This window comes from Ochotona princeps, chromosome 1 (assembly GCF_030435755.1).
Source record: "Ochotona princeps isolate mOchPri1 chromosome 1, mOchPri1.hap1, whole genome shotgun sequence".
Classification (NCBI taxonomy): domain Eukaryota; kingdom Metazoa; phylum Chordata; class Mammalia; order Lagomorpha; family Ochotonidae; genus Ochotona; species Ochotona princeps.
The window spans coordinates 168,411,049-168,432,031 of record NC_080832.1 but is presented as its reverse complement, the minus strand read 5'-3'; the positions used below and the strand labels follow the sequence as shown (position 1 = coordinate 168,432,031).

The 20,983-nt window shown below is 45.1% G+C and overlaps 1 protein-coding gene across 1 annotated transcript in view; it reads left to right on the top strand.

The window, feature by feature from the left end:
* Positions 1-8,826: 8,826 nt before the first annotated feature.
* The window catches only part of PHACTR1 (phosphatase and actin regulator 1), a 307,729-nt gene continuing 295,572 nt past the window's right edge, over positions 8,827-20,983 (top strand). Inside the window, exon 1 of the mRNA XM_058668686.1 lies at positions 8,827-9,152. The gene's annotated coding sequence lies outside the window, so the exon portion shown is untranslated. The remainder of the gene's footprint in view (positions 9,153-20,983) is intronic.

Genomic DNA, 20,983 nt, shown 5'->3' with positions numbered 1-20,983 from the left:
GCCTCCAAAGCATTTTGAAACCTACTGTAGCAGGTCTGGTTGATGTCTGGATCAGAGCTCTAAAAGTGGCACTACTAAGAAATAGAAAAATTGGCCTCCCTTCTTTGGGAATTTCCACCATAATCGAAACAAAACCTGTGCCAAGGAGGCACCCAGGAGCACCCAGCAAGCAGCAACCCTGCAGCTACACCCTCTAGCACAAACTCCTCCCTCCCAGCATGAGTGTGAAATGGACAAGATGACTGTGTAAATGATCCAAATCCCCTGGGTTTGTGTGGGGCACTTCCTGGAGGAGATAAACCCCAAATCATGCCCTTACACATGGTTATAAACATCAACTAGCCAAAGAGGCAAGTGGGTCAGAGAGGGAGTTTCCTGAATGTGGCAACTCTGGCAACTCTACTTAAATTTAGATTACACAAGGGTACTTTAAGAAGTTTGCACAAAATGGATTTTTAAATGTTTATATCGGTGAAAAATATCCATGCTTATTTCTTGAAGCATGCAGCCCCATGAAATTCCTGAAAGACATAAACAAACACAAATGTAGAACATGCCTAAAAATTACAGCGTCTCAATGACATTTCCACCAAAACAATTCGATAACTTTAAGATTTAGTGCAGCAAAGAGAACAGCTCTTGTGATCTGAGAAGAAATTGCTCACCCATCTGGATGAGTGAGTTTATTCTCATCACTGCATACACACTAGCACATGGTACTGTGGGTCCAAGTAGGACTCAGAGCAAGAAAGATGATTCCCTGGGCCTGGGGTCACTGCACTCCACAGCTGCTACAATGACTGAGAACACAAACACAGGTCTTATAGCTTGTCTGCCTCTTACAAACCTCCAATCTTTTTTTTTTAATGCATTATTTGCTTATTCGGTTGCTTACTTTTGTTGTGTATTTGAGAAACAGAGACAAACAGGGAGAACTGTTATCCACTGGCTCATTGCCCGGAAGCCTGCACAAGCTGGGACTTGGCCAGGTTAAAGTTGCAATCTCAGAGCTCAATCCAGGTCCCCCACGTGACTGGCAGGAACCTGATTGCTTGAGCCATCACTGTCGACTCTCAAGATCTCCATTAGCAGAAACATGAAATCAGGAACAGAGCTGGGACCAAAAGCTAGATGCTCCAATAGGGGCTGGAGCATCTCAGTGAGTGGTTTCCCATGTGAAGAAGTACAGTCAATGGCTTACCTACCAGCTCCAGGCTTTGAAATTGAGTAGGCCAATCAGTTAAGTAGATGCCACATCGCCTTTTCATACAATGCTTCCTTTCCCTACAGAGTCACAATACCACAGTGATTACCCACGAGTTCCAAGCCCACCTGGATTCACAGAGGAGGAATTAGGGCCCACCCCTTGACCATGAGATTGGACTCAGAGATGTGTCAATCTATGGAAAACACAGGGTTTCATCAGTATAGAACAGCCAGTCAGGCTGCCACCTGGGAAGTTGGCATCCCATGGGGCTACTGGTTTGAGTACCAGCTGCTCCACTTCTGCTCCAGCTATACCTGAGAAGGCACTGGAAGATGTCCCAAATGCTTTGGCTCCTGCACCCATATGGGAGAGCTGGAAGAAGCTGCAGGCTCCTGACTCAACCTGGCCCAGCACTAACTGTTACAGCCATTTGGAGAGTAAGGAAACAGATGGCAGATTTTTATCTCTCTGTAACTCTGCCTTTCAAAGAAATAGAATACATCTTTTTCCATAAAAAAAGAAAATTCGGGCCCGGTGTGATAGCTAGTGGCTAAATCCTTTCCTTGCATGGGTCAGGATTCCATGTGGGGTCTAGTTCATATCCATGCTGCTCCATTTCCCATCAGCTCCCTACTTATGGACTGGGAAAGCAAGTTCAAACCTTTGGAACCCTGGGCCCACATGGGAGACCCTGAAGAGGCTTCTAGCTCCTGACTTCTGATCAGCTCAGCTCTGGTAGTTGTAGCCACTTAGAGGATGAACCAGCGGATGGAAGATCTTTCAGTATCTCCTTTGCTCTGTAAATCTGTCTTTCCAATAAAAATAAATGAATAAATAAATAAATAAATAAAATCTTTTATTTATTTATTTATTATTTTTAATTCATTAACTACATTGTATTATGTGACACAGTTTCATAGGTACTTGGATTCTCCCCACCCCTCCCCAAACCCTCCCACCATGGTGGATTCCTCCACCTTGTTGCATAACCACAGTTCAAGTTCAGTTGAGATTCCCCCATTGCAAGCATATACCAAACATAGAGTCCAGCATCTTATTGTCCAGTCAGGCCAAGGTCATTCAGCACCTGCTGCACACCGGGAGCCCAACGGATGCTTTACAAACACTTCTGCAGCTCTTGGCTCCCTTCTCACTGAACCGGCCTCCCTTGATCAGGTGGCAGAACCAGAAACCTACCCCCAGCTTCTCATTCCTGCACTTGCCACCTTTTAAAACCCTAAACCTTTGCCCCATTTCAAGGGCCACTGGGCATCCTTTCTCACACTTTGGGTCTCCCTTGGATCTCCATCCTGTCTGGATCCAAGTCATGACCTAAACCCCAAACGGTGTTTTTTAAGAAAAACGAAAGGAGCAATGAAACTGCCTAGGCCTGTGGGAAACTGCCTCTTGCTGCTCTCCTAGAGTGAAAGTGTCACACAGATAGGATGCTGAGCTGGCCCAAAAGCAATTTGAAAAATGGCTTCTGAGATTGGCAGTGGCATCGCGTTGGCAGAGAGCAGGGTAATAACTCCTCTGCTCTGCAGGGTGCCGGAGGCTTCAGATCTCTTTCCTGTCAGGCTCTGCCTTCTTTCTGGGAACTGATGCGTCACAGCCTCCTTCGCCCTGAACAGGACTCCTCTGATCCATCCATTCTGGGTTCTGGTTTTGCAGTCTTTCTGAGGGAGAGCAGAGCTGAACTTCGCAGCCTAATAACCTACGAAAAGCTTGGGCGCAAAGATTTCTGTGCAGGAAGCCTCATTTGGATGGCTGAGAATAGCAAGATTCAAAAACTAACAATGATCAGGGGCAAATTGCACAGAAAGAGGAGGAAAGAAAAGCAACGAGAGGAGGGGAGAAGGAACGGATGGAAAAGGAAATGAGAAGGAAGGCAGACAGAGGTTTTGGAAGTCAGTAAGTTCAACATTTTCAAAAGGAAGATTGATTTAGTGGAAAGGCAGAGTGTGCTTTCTCAATACAGGCTCATGTTGAGACCCACGATAATCCTTGGTCTCTTCCCCTTCCTACAGTGAGGACAAAGCAGCACACAGTGGCTCAGGGCACTGCCCAGCACAGACAGCCTGTTCTGTGCCCTACTTGGGAACTTCCTGCATCGAGTTTGTGAGAGGGGATGTTTTCCCAGGACTCAGCACTTCCTCCCTAGACTGGCCTCCTAGCGCAGTTCTTGTTCAGGTCTGAGGCTGCCATGGGTCAAGGCCCTCCAGGAACCCTGTCGTTAAGAGTCTTCCCTTGATGTTGAGGCTATCCCACTGCCCCTTTAGGTGAGGCTGTCTATTTATTATGTGAAACATCTAGTGTATTTTCTCTTCATTTCATTTGAACAATACTATTTATAGAGTCGTATCATGGAAATAAAGCAGAGAAAATGAACTGCTACTCTTGGGCAACTGACAACCTAGTGGGAAAACATTGTACCATAACCCAATAATTGCACACAACCATATGCCCATGATTAAGATCTTCTCCAGTCCCTCCTTCACAAAAACAATTATTTATGGGGCAGGCACATTGGCCCAACTGGCTAATCCTCTACCTCCAGTGCCAGAATCCCATATGGGTACCAGCTCATGTTCTGCCTGCTCGACGTTTAGTCGGCCTCCCTGCTTATAGCCTGGGAAAGCAGTAGAGGATTGCCCAAAGCCTTGGGACCCTGCACCTGCATGGGAGACCCAGAAAAACCAACAGCCATATGGGATTCCAGTGCTTGCAGGTGGAAGATTATCCAGTTGACTCATTGTACACCCGTCTTTTTATTTTTAATAGAGTCTCACAGCAAAACTGAAGGGAAGGTATAGAGAGTTCCTGTAGACCCTCTATCCACACATGACACAACCTCCCCTACCATAAGCATCTCCCTATCTCCCTAGTTTTGCCTTTTTCCAGCACTTCATATTCCAGGACCCAAACTGTATATGTTCTTTTCTGTTTGATTTTTTGTTTGTTTGTTTTGTTTAGAAACTAGCATTTAAATTGCCTGTGGTTTTCATGACTAACCAATTCATTTTTTTTTTCATGCTGAGTAATATTCTGTTACATTGATGTGCCGTAGTTTATCCACGGCCATCTGAATTTCATCCAAGTTTGCATAGTTTTGAATAAGGCCTCTGCATGCAGATGCTTGGCAGATACTGGCTTTCCAGCTCAATTGAATTGAACCTGTGAGCAGGATTCTGGACTGGGTGCTAAGAGCACTTTATGTGAAATCAGAAAACTGTCTTCCCAGGTAGCTACATTGTTTTTCATTCCCCAACCCCTAGCTACAAACGGCACTTCCTGTTACTTGCTTGTCAGAGTTTGTTTGGTGTTAGTCCCTTCACTTCCTAACACTCCAATAGCTGAATAATATGGAAACTACTGGAAAGTCAGCAATAAAACCAAAAATTACTCTGAGCCACCAAATCAAAGAGTGACAGCTGCCTTGTATCCTTACTCAAACCTACTAACCTCACACTCTCCACAAATATTGAGCTGCGCTTTCTTTTTTCAGCACACTGAAAATGGGAAACTTTCATGACATAGAAAGGATAAAAGTATTAAACAAAGGACACATGTATTAGCCTATTTATGGATAAGTTTGCAAAGAAACCTCTATTCCTACTCTCTTCAAAGCATCATTGCACAGAAACTTATCATTCCTGGTATTTGTAAACATGACCTTAGTACCTTATTGAAAGAAATTATACTCAAGGCACCACATCTATTAAAATTTGGAGCTAGGTTAGATTCCTACTTAACAGATCTGTTGTTGGAATGGAACGGAATTGTACAATTGTATGATTCATACTCAGGGCAGATCAACACTGACTACTGTGTGATAACAGCAGTGATGATGATGATGGCAATGGTGATGTCATTAGAGAGGCAGAAGGGCAGAAAGGAGGGATTGTTGAAATTCCTCGGGTATTTATTGAGCTACTGTCATATCCCATTTCCTAAATGAGGGGGTAGTTGTTTTATATATCATACAAATACAAATTGGCTATGATGTATGTTACACTATGTCTGTTGGGGGAGGGGAGATGGTGAAATGGCTAAGAGGCACCCCAGAGTCTCTGGGCTCTTGTCCCTGCTTCATTCCAATTCCAGCTTCCTGCTAAGGTGCACCCCAGGAAGCCCCTAGGGGAGCACCTTGCCACCCCTGTGGCTTTGGCTTGTCCCAGCTTCAATTGGTGAGTTTTGAAAAGTGTACTATCAAATGGAAGATATATCTGTATGTGCACATCTCTGCCAACCAAATAAAGAAATGAAAAAAAATTTTTCAAAGAAAAAAATGCATTTATTGATAAAAGCAGTACGATAACATAGACAAGTGGGTTATTGATTTCTGACTGAATGATTACAAAAAGCAACAGTCAACAGTTGAGCTAGGCTTGAAGAGTTTTAGCTCTCTGGTAAGGCATAGGCATTCTAAGGATATCCTGAAAACCATGCTATAGTTAAACATGTAGACCAAGGAAAATCAAAGAATATGAAGCAAAGAAATGAGCTGGGACACTCCCCGCCGGGTTTATCATGATCCCTTAGCTTATCATGGTAAGGAGTATGGATTTCATCCAAAGGGCCGTTGGCTATTATTAAAGGCTTTAAGCTGAGATGCTATGTAAAGAAATCTCTGCTTTTGATTCTCACTTGCACCAAAGGCAGGAGAGAAATGAACTTGAATTGGCAAAAAGTAGAGGCAGAAAGACCAGGCAGGAGTGACTGTGATGGCTTGGGTCAGGGCTGTAGTCCTGGAGCTTGACCAATGAAGGGGAAGTGGAGATAAGAACAAGATAACGGGCTGGACTGAGGACGAAGCAGAGAGTCCAAGCAGAAAGCCAACTTAAGTGGACTGAAGGCCCTAACTTGAGCAATTGGAACATTTCAAAGAAACTTGACAAACCCAAGATTCATTATTTAATCTTCATGATTCTCTGGTGGCATGGAAGAAACTGGATCTTAAATACTGTTTCAATTTCAAGCTTATGTGATATATTTTGCTCAGCCCAAGAGGAAACACTTGAGTTATGCCACAGGGCTAGAACCAAATGAATGCGACTTATTTGTCTGAAATTCCCAAGTAGGAATACACAAACATAGTCTCAAAGTGCAAATTCTGATTGTGTACTGGTTCAGTACAACCTAGGGCTGGGCCATCAAGTGTGGCGGCCACTAATCATGCATGACTACTGATCATGTGGAATGTGGCTTGTGCTAGCTGAAAAGTGATCTATAAAATAGACATCATATTTCGGAGACTTAATGTGGAAAACATACAAAATATTATGTCAATTTTTATATCGCTTACATGCTGACATGATAACATTTTGGGATGCATTGCTTTTATATAAGTTGCATTATAAAAATAATTGGCCCACCTAAAAACATTTTACGTGAACATTAGAAAACATAAAATTACATGTGGAGTTCTTAGTATTAGTATTGTTCCTTTTCCCATTCCTGGGGTGGGGAAGGTGTCACTCACCTGAAGTCTCCCTATGGATCTTTATTCTTATTAAGAAAGAAGCAATTACCATAGCACTGCCACAATACCTTGTTTGTATTTACTATAACTAGAGGGAGAGGCATCAACAGGCATCAATCCATCTTAAGTTTATGCATTTAGATTGCTATTGTGTGTATCTGGGTTTTCTATAAAATCAGAGTATTGAGAATAGCAGACTTCTAATTCTTTTCCATGCCCCTGTGTAAGAAACACAGGAATTAGCCCAGGCCAAGGTCAGAGGGGTATGTGAGAGGAGATTTTACAAAATATTTCCAAAGCACTTCTTAGGGCACAGTGTTGTGGGCTAATGAGTTAATTAACACTAGCACCTGGTCTAAACAGACTCATTGGCGCCTTAGTGGCGCCCTAATGCGCTGGGGAGGGGGGAAAGAGTATATATAGGGGTAATAAAGAGGCTTGAGAGACCTCTTCTCCCACCATCACTGGTCTCCCTGTGTCGGTGCCTGACCCCCGGACCTTCGCCCGACCCCCGGACCTTCGTCTGACCCCCGGACCTTCGCCCGACCCCCGGACCTTCGTCTGACCCCCGGACCTTCGCCCGACACCCGGACCTTCGTCTGACCCCCGGACCTTCGTCTGACCCCGGACCTTCCCCGTGCCCACGCTGCCGGCTCTGCTGGCCGGGACAGCACAGTACCCATTTAACATTACATACAGATTGACTATTTCTTATCCAAAATATACGGGGCCAGAAATGTTTCTGGTTTGGGAGGATTTCTATATACATGATGATACAACTTGTGGACGGGATCCAGTCTAAGCCCCAAACCCGTCTATGTTTCCTAGATACTTTATACATATAGCCTAAGATAATTTTACCGTTTTTTTTTTAACAATCTTGCGTATGAAACATAGTGTTATAATGTAGAATTTTCCATGTGTGGAGTACATGGAATCAAAAGTTGCAGACTATGGGGTACTTCAGATATTAGAGATGGGTGTCAGAGCTGCTCAGCCTGTGTTTCGGGGTGACCAGAGAGTCCAGCATGACTTACAACCCCAGGGACAGGCAGAAAGGAGAAAGCCACTCCCTTTGGTGAGTATAGGTGGATGAAATTAAGAGGGGAGAAAAGAAACCAGACCAGGAAAATCCAGCCAAGCTTGGTCAGGGTCAGCGTTTGTTTTGTAGACATTAAGATTCCTTCCCAAGGTCTTCCTAGTGTCAGCAAGAGGGATTCCCTGGCTGGGAAACCAGGGAATCCAGAGCCCTCCTCCATCTTTGTAAAGACTTAGAAAAGGAAAACCGGGGGTGGTTTCCATGTAACCCTCATGTTTCAGATAATTCACACGTTAGTTTATTCATTACCATCAAAGTTTCTCAAGGGCCCCCTCTTCATGAATCAGGTTAAACATGCTTGTTTCTGGAAATGTATCATTTAGACAGAGTTAATGGGTTCTAAGAGAGACAACAGGAATGATTCTTAATACTTACACTCCATAGTGGGGGCTTCAAAGCATCCATACGGAATGGCTGCAGAGAAAAGCAGCAGAGGCTGAAGCTGTGGTCTTGAAGAGACGTTTGCAGAGTCAGGGAGTCCTTTTCCCACGAACGTGATGTGTATTTGAGGGAACTGTAGCGGATCGGCTTATAGGGATCAAAGTCATGGCGGGGGACTGGCTACAGGTCCCCGCAATGTCAGTGGCTCCTTTGCCGTGTCACAGAACTTAGGTGCGTGGTAAAAATAATAAACAGCCTAGGTTTGGGGTTTTGTTTGCACAGCTGTTACAAATCTAGATGAGGATTTTACACCCGTGATGGGAGCTGTCGTCCTTCTACAGAGAGAGCCACCTGATGAGAAAATGAGGGAAAACCCTACTTATTCAACATTGCTATTTAACAGGCTGGTCCACTACCCAAGAAGACTGGAACTAGTCACCCTAGGAAAGGTTCAAGAAAGGTTAATTGTCCATTGTTTCCCGTTTGCAACGTCGGCAGCTCTCCTTCTCCCACCTCCTGCCTGGGGGTTGGCGCCCTGGGGTTGGGGGCAGGGCGAGAGAGCGCAGAACTCCACGAATACAGTTTGAATTATATAATGGATCTGCCGTGAGTCAGGTGACGGGATCACTGAGTAACTCCCTGTAGAAGGAGACAAACTGCGATGTTAAGGAGCTCGACAAATACTCGTAAAGAAAACGGGGTGGGGAGGGGAGCCAATGATGCGAGTTCCAGACTTCGGAGCTGCCGTCTCCTCCTCTCTTGGCTGGAGCCGCTGGGCGCCGGCTGAGTCAGAAGGAAAACTCCCCAAGGCTGAGGACCGTCAAGTGCAGGTCGAGGGTCTGGACCGGATTCCCGGGTTACTTTCTCTTTCATTTCAAAATGTTCCCTGCTTCTGAAACACGTCGTCTCCCTCATCAAGTCCAGCACGAGATTCCTTGGAGACTCGAGCCAGGCTTTTAGGAAGGCGAGGGGCTTCTGTGAAGGTAAGAGACAAGCGTGGACGCCTGCAGGTCATGCCCCAGAGGGACTTGGCACCTCTGCGGACTCTCCTGTATCTGAGGCTCACTTGAGAAACCCGCTGCAAGGGGACTTGAGCTTAAGACACGGGATACATAAAATGGACCCTTCTTGCCGAAATGGGTGGCCGCCTCGTGTGTGTGGTGAGCTGAGTCCATTCACCAACTCCTCCGGGTGGCTCCCTTCCCTCACCCAGTCCCTCCCTCCAGGGAGCTGGGCAGCAGCCAGGGAGCTGACACGGCTGGGAAGAGAGGCGAAGGGGCTGCCTGGCACCGGGAGGCTTCTGGGCGTGTGTGGCGTGTGTATTCTCAGAGCCCGACTCTGGGCCTCCGGAGACTGCTGCTCGGGTTAAGAAAGAGCGGCCGGAGAGGCAGAGAACACGCGCAGAGTTGGAGGCTCCATGTGGAGTCCAGCTTGAGGGGGCAATCTTTAAGGTAGGCATGGGAGTCTGACCACGTGTGGCTTTTTGTGGGTTTGTGTAATGGAGTAGGCACCAGCTGTCCCTACTTGGGTCGATTCTCAGAATCCTGCTTGTAGTGTGCTGCTATTATCAATGCATTGGGTTTTTTGAATCCTTGGACTGGGACTTGTGATGCCAACGTCAGCGTAGATGTCTTCCCTTCCCGGTCACAGGAGGTAGATCCCGTCGCTCAGATTCACTTGCAAATCTCACCGCTGCAGAGCCAGTCTCCAAAGCCTGGATGCCTGCTGAGGCTGGCAGTATTTAGGAACCTCAGGAAGTTTCAGACTTAAAGAGACAGAGAAGGAGAAATCTGACCCCGCGGTTGTTATTTTGGGGTAAGGAGGGCCCCCAGCTTGGGAAATGAAAGGACAAAGAAAGAACCGGAGGGAAAGGCTGTGGCATTTTGAGTCTTGCTGTTGCCCGGAGATAAAGATCTTAATGGGAACTGCTCGCAGCTCACTCAGCATGAAAAAAGAAATGCTCTACTAGAGTTTTCTCCAGAAACCTAGGCAAGGCGTTGGTTTGCAAGAGTTCTTGGCTAGTTTTCATTCTCCTTTGGCCACATGAAGGACTCGCAACAAAAAGTGGTGGTTTGAGGAGGTGCCAAAGAGAATGTCTTTCGAATCGTGGCTAGGGAGAGATACTCAAAGCTTTGGCTGCCTCTCACCTCTCCCCTTCTTGCTCTCCAATCAGGGCAAACACCATAAGTAGAATGTGCCTACAATAAGTAGCTTTTTAGAGGGGCGTGGTGATGTTTGTATGAGGATATTTGGAGATTAGAGTTCATGAAATCTTTGAAGATCATGGACCACATTGAGGGACTTGGTGGATCTTGAATCCAGCCTTTCCTCTTTCTCTCGTGTCGTCTCCATTTTCTCCTGAGGTTCAGCAAACAAGACTCAACACCAAAGCTGAAAGACATAATGAGGTTTTCAAGCAAAGCTCTCATTTGAAATGTGGGATATGATGATATTATAAATGGTGTGAACAGCTCGAGGGTGCTGCTTTGAAAGCCACAGGGCTCCCTCCATAAAGTGCTGAAATGATGGATGTGTGCCCCGTAACTGCTTTTTACCCAGCGGTCCTGCCTTTGAGACTTGGTGGCAACCTGCGCCTTGGTCTTCTGTCACAGAAGACCACGCAGTACTCCGAGTGGTTGCACTGTGGCTTGGCAGTCTCTGAAATCTGGTCGTCTGCCCAGGTCATGGTGCCCACATTTTCCACCCAAAGAACCAGAACTCTGAGTTCTTACAGAGGATTATTGTGTTACTTGCCTTACGAAGAATAGTCTGGAAAATGCAGTGTGGAAAGCCAAGTTTGGATCGTTTCTGGGACAGTTCTATAGTTTCTAAACAACTACACAGAAGAACACAGGAGACAGATAAAAAAAAGAGAGAGAGAAAATAACAAATAACAGGCCTTATTGGTAATATGGATGTTTTGGATAAAATTCTAAACTTAGTAGTCGGGTTGATTTGGGTGCGTACTCCAACTACAGGCAGTGGGTGACTTTGGGAACACTGATGCCCTATCTAAGGTTCGGTGTTTTTATTCCTGTTTTTATTCTTGTTACCATTAAAGTGTCAATTTGAGCAAACAGGTCATTTTTCCCTCTGAGGTTAAAGAACATATGTGAAGAGATGGAGAGCATTTGGGGCAGTAATGAAGGGATAACTTGGGATGCCTACATCCGGTCTCAGAGTGCCTGGGGTGCAGGGTCTGGCTAGCTTTCCCCATCCGAGCTTCCTGTGGGAAGCAGCTTGGGTCCCTTCCCCCCAGCTTGAGTTCCAGACTCCTGGAACTTCAGATTTCAGTCTGACTTTTCCCCAATTATTGCAGGCATTTGGGAAGCAAACCAGTTAGTGGGTGATTCTCTCTTTCTGTATTCCAAATACATGAATTATGTAATTTTATAAAAGGAATCTCAATTGGGATTTGTCATTAAGAAGGCGGAGTAAAGAAGGGATCTTTTCAGTAGCTCATACAAAGATAACACCAATGGCCAAAATTCAGGAAAACGAAGACACACAACCTAACAGTTTTCTAGAAAAATAAAACATAGGTGTCTAAAATAAAATGCTCAACTTTGAAATGTTGAAACACCTCAAGCTTGGAAATAAGGCAAAGGAAAGAGGAATAAAATGTAGAACCATCAGTGAAAGTGAGATTGAAAAGTTTGATTTTAAATGTAATCTTACGCCCTGAGTAAATCCTGCAATTAAGTGTATTTTCTCCCAGATAAGATGACAAAAGTGGTTTCTCACCTATTCCCCTGATACCCGTGACGAAAAGTGAGATCCTTGTTCAAACTGAAGAGGCAATGAGAGCCCGGTGTTTCCTCCTCAACAATTTTGGGGACTGGAATTCTACCTTTTCTCCTAGGCAGGTATTAGCGCCTGTTTAGGATTAAACATTGTTTTGCCTTTCAAATGAACATATTTTGAAACTTAAGAAAAATATTCCATACTCCCCTGGAACTAGTTTAGGGGAGCCCCAGACCAAGCTGTTTGTTGGAATACTTCCTGCAAACTCCTACAATGTTCCATCTTTGTATCATCACCCCAGGTTTTGGGTCATCTTCCTCATCCTCGGAGCAATACTTGCTCAAAGTTTCTTGTACTCCTAGCAGGCTGGCTTCTTCTTTCTCCCAAGGCTTGATGTGATTGTAGCATCATAGGGCATGACACCAATGGGCAGGTGGTGGATGGCTTTGAATGCTGCTCCATCTGCTTGTGATGGCACACACTGCTGGGTGCAGTTCTTGTCTGCGTGGTCATTGCTGGGTACTTGGAGGTCGGGGCAGGGCGATTGACTTTTCAGGTGTCTGAAACCCATAGGGTCAGCTTCACCTGGGAGATGGGTACAACAGAGTAAGGGAGAGAAACAAGGAGAGACATTATTTTAAAAATCATGCCTATTGTGGTGTAAGAGATTTTGAGATCTGTACATGCGTGTGTTCATTTGCTAAGGCTGCCATAACAAATTGCCTGTGACTGGGTGGATTCCACAACAGGACATTATTTTCTCACAGTCTGGAGACCAGAAGGCCAAGGTCAAGAGAGGCAAGCTTGGTTCCTTCTGAAGCCTCTCTCCTTGGCCTGCTGTGTCCTCACACAGTCTTTCCCAGGTGTCAGATTGGGTCAGTCCCTTTAAGAAGAATTTTCTTTGGCTTTGCTTTCTCTGATCAAGGCCCTATCTCCAATAAATTCACATTCGGAGCTGGAATTAGAGACCTCAGCATATGAGTTTAGAGGAACATGGCTCCACCCTTAGCAGCTACCAAGTGAAGACAAGAAAAGGCAGACTATATTCTCATTTTAGGACTTGATGGGATTCGTGGAAGTGAGATCTATTACACAGTTCCTCTTGATGGACTATGTGTACATACATGTTTACCCAGATATCTGTTGATCTTATACTTTACAGGAAGGTTGCATTATTTCAGAGAGAACATATGATATTTGTCCTTTGAGGATTAGCTTATTTCACTGAGCATAATGATCTCTAGCTGGGACCATTCGGTTAAACAGTAGATTTTCGTTCCTTTTAGTGGCTGAGCAGTATTCCATAGCGGAGATGTACCAGTTTCTTTATGCACTTCTGTTTCGATGGGCATCTGGGTTGTTTCCATGTCTTTCTTATTGTAGATTATGCTGCTATAAATACAGGAGTACAGGTCGCAGGAACTGTGACATAGAGGCTATCCTTGAGATGTGAAGATACAATGCTGTATGGGTCTCTACTTCCAAATCAAAGATGGATTCCCAATGAAATTGTTCAATATATCTTGACAATAGGATGCTGGGCTTTCTGCCATTGTCCATACCTAGAATGTCAGGATACGCTTAAATAGCAGAGGGATGGATTTAGGACTGTTTATGAAGGACTATACTGTAGCAATAATATAGGGGAAGACAGCGGGGCGGGGAGTAGCATAGAGAGGCAGGACAGAGAAATTCCAGAGCCTATGGAACTATAGTATGAAAAACAAAATAAAATTCAAACATTAAAAAAGAGAGAGAGAGAGACAGACAGAGAGAGAGAGAGAGAGATGTGACAGCTTGCAGTTGCCATGGGGAGATCGCAGAAGGCAGCCTGGTGGAGGAGGCCTAACTTTCAGAGGGGCTTGACTTGGTGGGTGCGTTCCCTCTGTGAGAAATGAGGCCCTGGAGTGACTTCCTTCACAGTGTCTGCTAGAGCCAAGGGACCGACCTTAGCCAGACACGCCTCCGTGTGGTCAGCTATTGCTGGGGGAGGGGTTGAACACAGGCTTGATTGAATGTGTTTTTTTAAGGTCGAAAGAAAAATTGCAATTTTTTTCTGGACACTTTCCCACTTCCTTTCAATGTTCTGTCTAGTAAAGATAGTCGAGATAAATCCTAGCATTTAGTTCCTACCAGGCTTGTGATCACGTGCGTTCGTCATGATGTGTTCCGTCTCCCCCGTCTCCTTCTGATCCTGCAGTGAACTTCAGTCACAAAATTACTGGAAACATATGCTCTCACACACACACACACACACACACACACATGCTCACACACACACACACAGGAGAAGAGTTTGTGTACAGAAAGGAAAATGATCTGCCAGTGGTAGTTACAGATTGCTTCCCATATACATTTAAACCTTCGGTGTCAGAGACAGAAATCCGAGTGTGGCTCGTGACTGAGATGTGCCCACAAACAAGCGAGGGTCATGAGAACCGACACCTGTTCTGCAGTCAAGGCCTGGGTGAGTTTGAAAGGCCTCACAGCTCATAGCAGATGATTTGCAGGTCTTCACCGCTGAGGGTGAGAATGCACTCCACTTTCTTTTCCTCTGCCTATTTGTGATGGGGTGGAAGGTGCACCTTGGCTGGTACAGTTTGCATGCAGCCGTCCCTGTTATGTGTCGTCAGTAACTGGGATGTATCCAAAGAGGACAATGCACTGAGGGTGGAATCATCGAGGCAGGGGACAATGCTGTAGTGTGGCAGAGAAGATGCCTGCCTGAAGGGCTGGCTTCCATACTGGCACCAGTTCCTGTCTCCACTGCTCCACTTCTAATTCAGCTCCCTGCTGATAGACCCAGGAAGTAGTAGAAGATGGCGCAAGTGCTTAGGTCCCTGCATACATGTGGGAGACCTAATGAAGTTCCTGGTTGCTGGTTGTTTTCTCTCTCTCTCTCCAACTCTCTCTCTCTTTCTCCTTCCTGCTCCTATTCCCTCTCTCTTCTTCTTTCTATAACTCTGACTTTCAAAATAAATAGATGAATCTTAAAAAGAAACCATTCAGGCAAAACAAACCTTGATATTCTCTGTGACATAACTTGTGGTGAAAAATCGTGCAAAGAGGAGCAAAGGAACACACATGTAATGGCTTGTAAACCATCTCCTTTTTCGTGGAAAAAAAAAAAAAAAGATACGCCTCTAGGACCCTAGAGGCAGGGAGCAGGTTCCTAGTCCTGATCTTGCCTCCTGGTTCTCCCAAACGAGGACTCACTCCATCGTTAGCAGGCAGCCACACTGTTGCACCAGGCTCCGTGGCAGACACTGGGAAACTAATAGGTTAGTGCACTCCCTTACCTCAGCCAAGCTTCAAGTATTTGATTGCGATATTCTCTCCAAATGTCAAGTGTTCTTGTTGGGACTAATCGAGTGAGGCTGTTGAAAGAAACTATAAGATAACGCAGAATACGTTGGTGCCTGTATTATTTAAGTCCTGATTTCAAGGTTCATGATTTACTAAAAAAAGAAGGGGGTGGCTAGACTCAAGGATGGGGAATTTTTTTTTTATGCCAAGAGCCATTTGGGTATTTATAGTATTGTTCGCAAGGCATACCAAATTAGCAAGTTACAAATGAGTCTGCCATAGATGGGGTCTATGTTGACTCCACTCTGCAGATGCCTTGACAGGGCCACACCAAGCAACTTTCACAGACCTTATAGGGTGTGGCTGGACATTGCCATCTCTGGTAGAGTTTGGGGACTGATAAGTACAAATGCTGAGGCACAAATTGCCAGACTTAGAGACTCTAGTCTTGATTCCCTTGGGGTTTCCTATAAATTGGCAACTCTTTTTTTTTTTTCCAAGTGAATTCATTCGTATGTGCAACTTCACAGATATAAACGTGTTTTTATAAATATCATGCCTTTTCCAATAAAGCCCAGATTTACTGCCTCGTAGGGCTGTTTGCTATTGCATGAAGTCAGCAAGCGTTTATTATCTACGAAACCAAGGATGGGGCATTGTGTAGAGAGTTACACAGTGTTTGACAAAGATGAATCAGATCTACTCACACCTATTCAGAGAAATACAACACGGGCTTGCAAGTGTTAGCAAAATGCAGAAGATGACAGCTTCCATGAGAGCAGAAAAGGAATAGTTATTGAGGTTGATAAGAGGGACCCATTAATCTCAGGAAGCAAAGGCTTCAGAGACGTTTTTAACCTGAGAGTTGGAGAGCTGAACGGTTCTATTTCAATAAAAGAGGAAGCAGGTGTTGAGACAGGGAATTGAAGTGAAGGGAGGAGGAAGGCAAGGGATATTGCCAGCAAAGCGGAAGAGGAGAGAGGGAGCAAGCTGAGAAAGGAAGACATGCCTTGGATTGTAGGAGTCATGGTGACCCTGTTTTGGGGGAGAGGGTAGAAAACTGGTTGTCGCCCTGCTGAGAAGAGTTCGATGCCTTTACAGAAACAGCATCGTCAAAGGTTAAAAGTGTGTTCTGGGTGCAATCAATGAAGAGAGGCCGTGTGTACCATCAATTACAACGCTAGCATGAAGTCAAAGCTTGCAGACCGATTGATCTCCGAAATCAAAGGGGTTCGTGGAAGAATTACAGACACCAGCCACATCCTGGGACAAGTTCCCCAAACTTTCAGCACCGAGGTTCAATAGTAATTACTGTCTGCTGCACCTAGAAGAAAAGAGTGGTTTTATAACAAAAATCTGATGGAGGGGGCAGCTGCGGGGACTAGAGGTCAGAGTGACAGTAAAATGCAAAATGAGGCAAGATCGGGGATGGAGAGACTTTCCGCAGGAGAATTGTGGACTGCTTCTGGGTCTGCTGGGGATGGCAGGAGAGTGTGGCAGGGCTTGATGGTCCCCATATATATTAACATACACCCAGCGATGTGGAATAATGTTTGTGGATTTGGCCTGTAGGTATTAACTGGCTCACTTCCCTGTTTCACCCATAGAATTCAATCCAGTTCATCACAGAATTTTCCTCTTCTCAGGGGATGGAGTACATATTCTTGGTAATAAATAATTAATAGCAGAAACAGCTCTCACTTGTGAGGTGCCTAGCAGTTGCATAACTTGCTTCCTTTAATCCGCACGGCAAACCTGTGCCAAGAGAGGTACGAGACAGCCCATCCTGTTTTTCGTGGAGTCTGTGTCTGCACAGTCACTCAGTCAATAGCGTGTAGTGTTTGTAAACCTGGAGTCAGTTCTGGAGGTGCTTTCAAGGTCATTCACAGCCTCTGGAGTGGCGCACCACGCAGCAGCATGGGGCAAGGTGAGCTCCACTTCTGGTTCCAGCTGTCCTGTAATGAACAAGCATCCTCTTCACCGTGCTTTTAGCGCCACAGTCTTTGCAGTCAGGCACATTTGCGGGGTGACTTGGCACTTTAGGATGGGCCCAGGCTGTTTTCTTGACTGGAGGAAAGCCTTGATGGGTGCGGTGGAGATGTGCATGAATGTTCCTTCTGGCCTAGGCTGGTGTGCTGGTGACCATGACTGTGAGTGCAATGTCATTGCATTGGTAGTACAAGGGTACTCTACAAATGGAATTAAAAAGCAATGCACATTTTCGAGAACTTTCTAAAGGCCTCTCAAATATGTCCAAGTAGGCCCGTATAAACAGAGGTGTACATAGCACAAAGGTATGTACAAATGGATTGAAGAAAATGCTGTGCTCACAGAAACTTAGCCCTAATTCTATCCTTTCCATGAAGAAGGAAGCTCATGCTGGAGGAGGTAAGGGGTTTGTCCAAGGCTGCATGGCTTGCAATGAGCATTGGAGTAAGAATGTCTCCCCCATATGCTGATGTCATTTCCTTAGGGTGTGTACCCAGCCGTGGGGCAGCCGCATCCGATGACAGATCTGTTTCTGGTTGCTTGAGGAATCGCCAAACTGCCTTCCATAGCATTCCTGCCAACCATGTGTGTGAGTTGCCCTCCCTCTGCATTCTTGCCAGCATTTTGCCTTCTTGATAAATAGCATTTTATCTGCAGTGAGATGGGCTCTGCTTGTAATTTTGACCAACTTTTCCCTGGTCATTAGTGATGTCGAGTATATTTTCCATATACTTGTTGGTTATTTCTAAATCTTCCTTTTTTTTAAAAAAAAAGAGATGTATTTATTTTTATTGGAAAGGCAGATATACAGAGAGGAGGAGAGACGGAGAGAAAGATCTTGCACCTGCTGGTTCACTCCCCAAGGAGCCGCAACGGCCAGAGCTGAGCTGAGCTGAGCTGAGCTGAGCGAAGTCGATCTGAAGCCTGGTGCAGGGTCCCAAGGCTTTGGGCCATCTTCACTGCCTTCCCAGACCACAAGCAGGGAGCTGGATGGGAAGTGGAAGAACTAGATACAGACCGGCACCTGTATGCGATTCCGGTGTGTGAAAGGCGAGGATTTTAGCCGCTAGGCTACAGTGCTGGGCCCTATATCTTCTTTTAAGGAGTGTCTGTTCAGGTCATTCAGCCATGTCTTAATGAGATCATTTGTTTTTCACCTATTGAAAATGAATACCTGTTGGATGACTAGGAGGCTGCAAATATTTTCACTCATTTTTTTAGGTTGTCTCTTCACCGATTTTTGTTCTCTGCCTAGGAAAGTTGTAGGTTGTTACTGTCCTGTTTGTTATTTTTTTTCCTTTTGTTGCTAGTGCTTGGCATTCTTATTGTAAAAAAACAAAACAAAAAAAAAACAACAAAAACTTTGCCTCGATCAATGACTTGGGTGGCCTTCCATTTGGAGTTGATATTTAGAGAGGCTGAAAAATCGGAGTTTAGTTTTTCTCTTGTGTTTTTTCCAGCAAGTAATATTGAAGTGCAAAGACAAGAGGCATGCAGCCATGATGGGACAGGCGCCGTTGTGTCCATTTTACAGATGAGAAGGAGATTCGGAGGAGTGAAATAGCTTGGCCTTGAACCCCCTGCTAGTCAGCCACAGAACAGGGAACACAAACCTAGTCAGGGCGCTGCTGGAGGCTGTGACCCTGGCAGAGGGGTGAAGGGTTTCTGGTCTTCAAGGGAAATTAATGAGACGCCTTTGCATTCTCTATTTCTTGCTTTTTATTTTAAAATTTTCCAGTATCTTCCTTCTACCGCTTTTTTCCCCTAGCATCATGCTTGTTCAAGTTCCTCTCTCTCACTGAAATTTTGCTGTCCTCTCAACCTTCTGATGGCTCCTCCCCCTCTTTCTTGCCACTCCTTTGATCTCTTCATCTTCCTCGCCCGCTCCTTTTTAATGTTGCAAAGGGGTGACTGGAACTATCTGGCGACTGCAGAAACTGGATATGTTTGGCTGTGTTATTTTGTGCTACTTAACAAAAATGTGTAACCATTTCAGTATTTCTCAAAAATATGATACGGGTTCCCAAGAGGTCTTATCCTCTTTTCTCGGCCACTCTTGCGTCTCACATGAATAGAACTATGCCAAATTTATATGTGTGCTCACTAATAAAGCGAAACCATGTTTTGTTTCTCCTAGATCTGGAAAATATGAGACAAAAATACACATTTTCCATTTTATCTTAGAGATTGGTTATTTATGAACCTTGGTAAAGCAATGAAGTCTCTAACGTTCCCAGATCTATATACTAAGACTTGCTTTTCTATCTTTCTAAGATAGGCACTAAATATTCCTCAGGACTTGGTTAGGAGTTCAATGCATAGCGCTTTGAGCAGTACTGAGCCCGCGGCTAAAATAGTTTCCAAGTACTATGGAGACTGTTTCATTGTAAAAGTCCCGAAACTGCTATATTCAAACGCATGTTAACAATACAAAACAGGGGACACATTCAGATCAGAGTCTTGGGCTCCTTTGTTTCTAAAACACCCGTCCAAGCTACCCAAGAAGGTGAGCTTTTTTCCTGACCTCATGGCAAATGCTAATCCCAGAGCCATGGTGCTCCATCAAAAACGGCCCTGCCCCCGGAGTTCAAGGCCGAGATTGTAAGAGCAGCAAGCAGCAGTCTGTGGCGGCAAGTGGAAGCGAGTTCACTTACAACACAGCCTCTGTGCATTGAATTCACTCAAGTCTGAACCCCTTCAGTTATAAATGTCAAAAGAAACCTCTTGAACTGTATTGAAGCCGAGAACAAGAAAGAAGATGTCCTTTAACGGGCGTTTGCAGCATATACTCAGTCAACTGGAACACCTGAAGAATGAACAAAGGCATTTGTTTAGAGATCTGGTAAGGTGAGAATGAAGGCTGTGATAAAGAAACTCGGACATCTTCATCTTCAGAAACCCTAAAAGCCTCAAAGAGAACCCTGAAAGTGAGGCGCTGTTGGACTCCACAAACACACATGCACACCAAAAATCATCCTTCGATAGCCTGGGCTTTGCCGAGCCCAGGGGAATTCATTCCATATGCTTCTGATTTATTTAACAATCAAAATATTGCTTTGCATTGACTAGCTATGTCCAAGAAAACTGTTACATGCCGTCTCAAAGCATTCTCTTAAAAACAGGAAGTCATGTTCTGCCAGCTCAAGAGCTGGCGGATTCCAGGGTAGAGGTTCTGCCTTTGCTGGCAGGGACAGAAGCCCTGGATACTGAGGTTTCCAAACCTGGCAGAACCAACATTCTAGTGTTAGGGAACTTGTGCTGTGTGCCTGTCTCCACTCACTGGAACAGTAGGAATCCTCCAAGGACAGGACAGCTTCTGCCTTCTGTGAGTTCCACTCAGACTCATCCTTTTCGTGGCATTTCCTAGTTCCCTTTCCAAATTCTGTTTCCTAAACAACAATTCAAGAGTAGCATTGTGGTCCTCAAACACCCAGGGTGGATGGTCTATGATGCATTTGGAAAACAGCACTTCGGAAGGAGCTATTGGCTCAGGAAAGGGAAAAATAAAATCCTGTCTTTGAATTGAACACAAAAAATGTGTTTTATTGTGGTCAAATACACATGACTTACAATGCAGCATGTTAAGTTATTTAACTGTTCAGAGTGGTACTGAATGTCATTCATCTTGTTGGGCAACTGTCATCATTATCATTCCTTTCATCAGGTGAAACTAAAACCCAGTACCCAACGAACAGGAACTCCCTCTGGATCCTCCCTTCCCCAGGCCCTTCTGCCTTCTGCCTGAATTCAGAAGTAACCAAGCTCAGGTGATAAC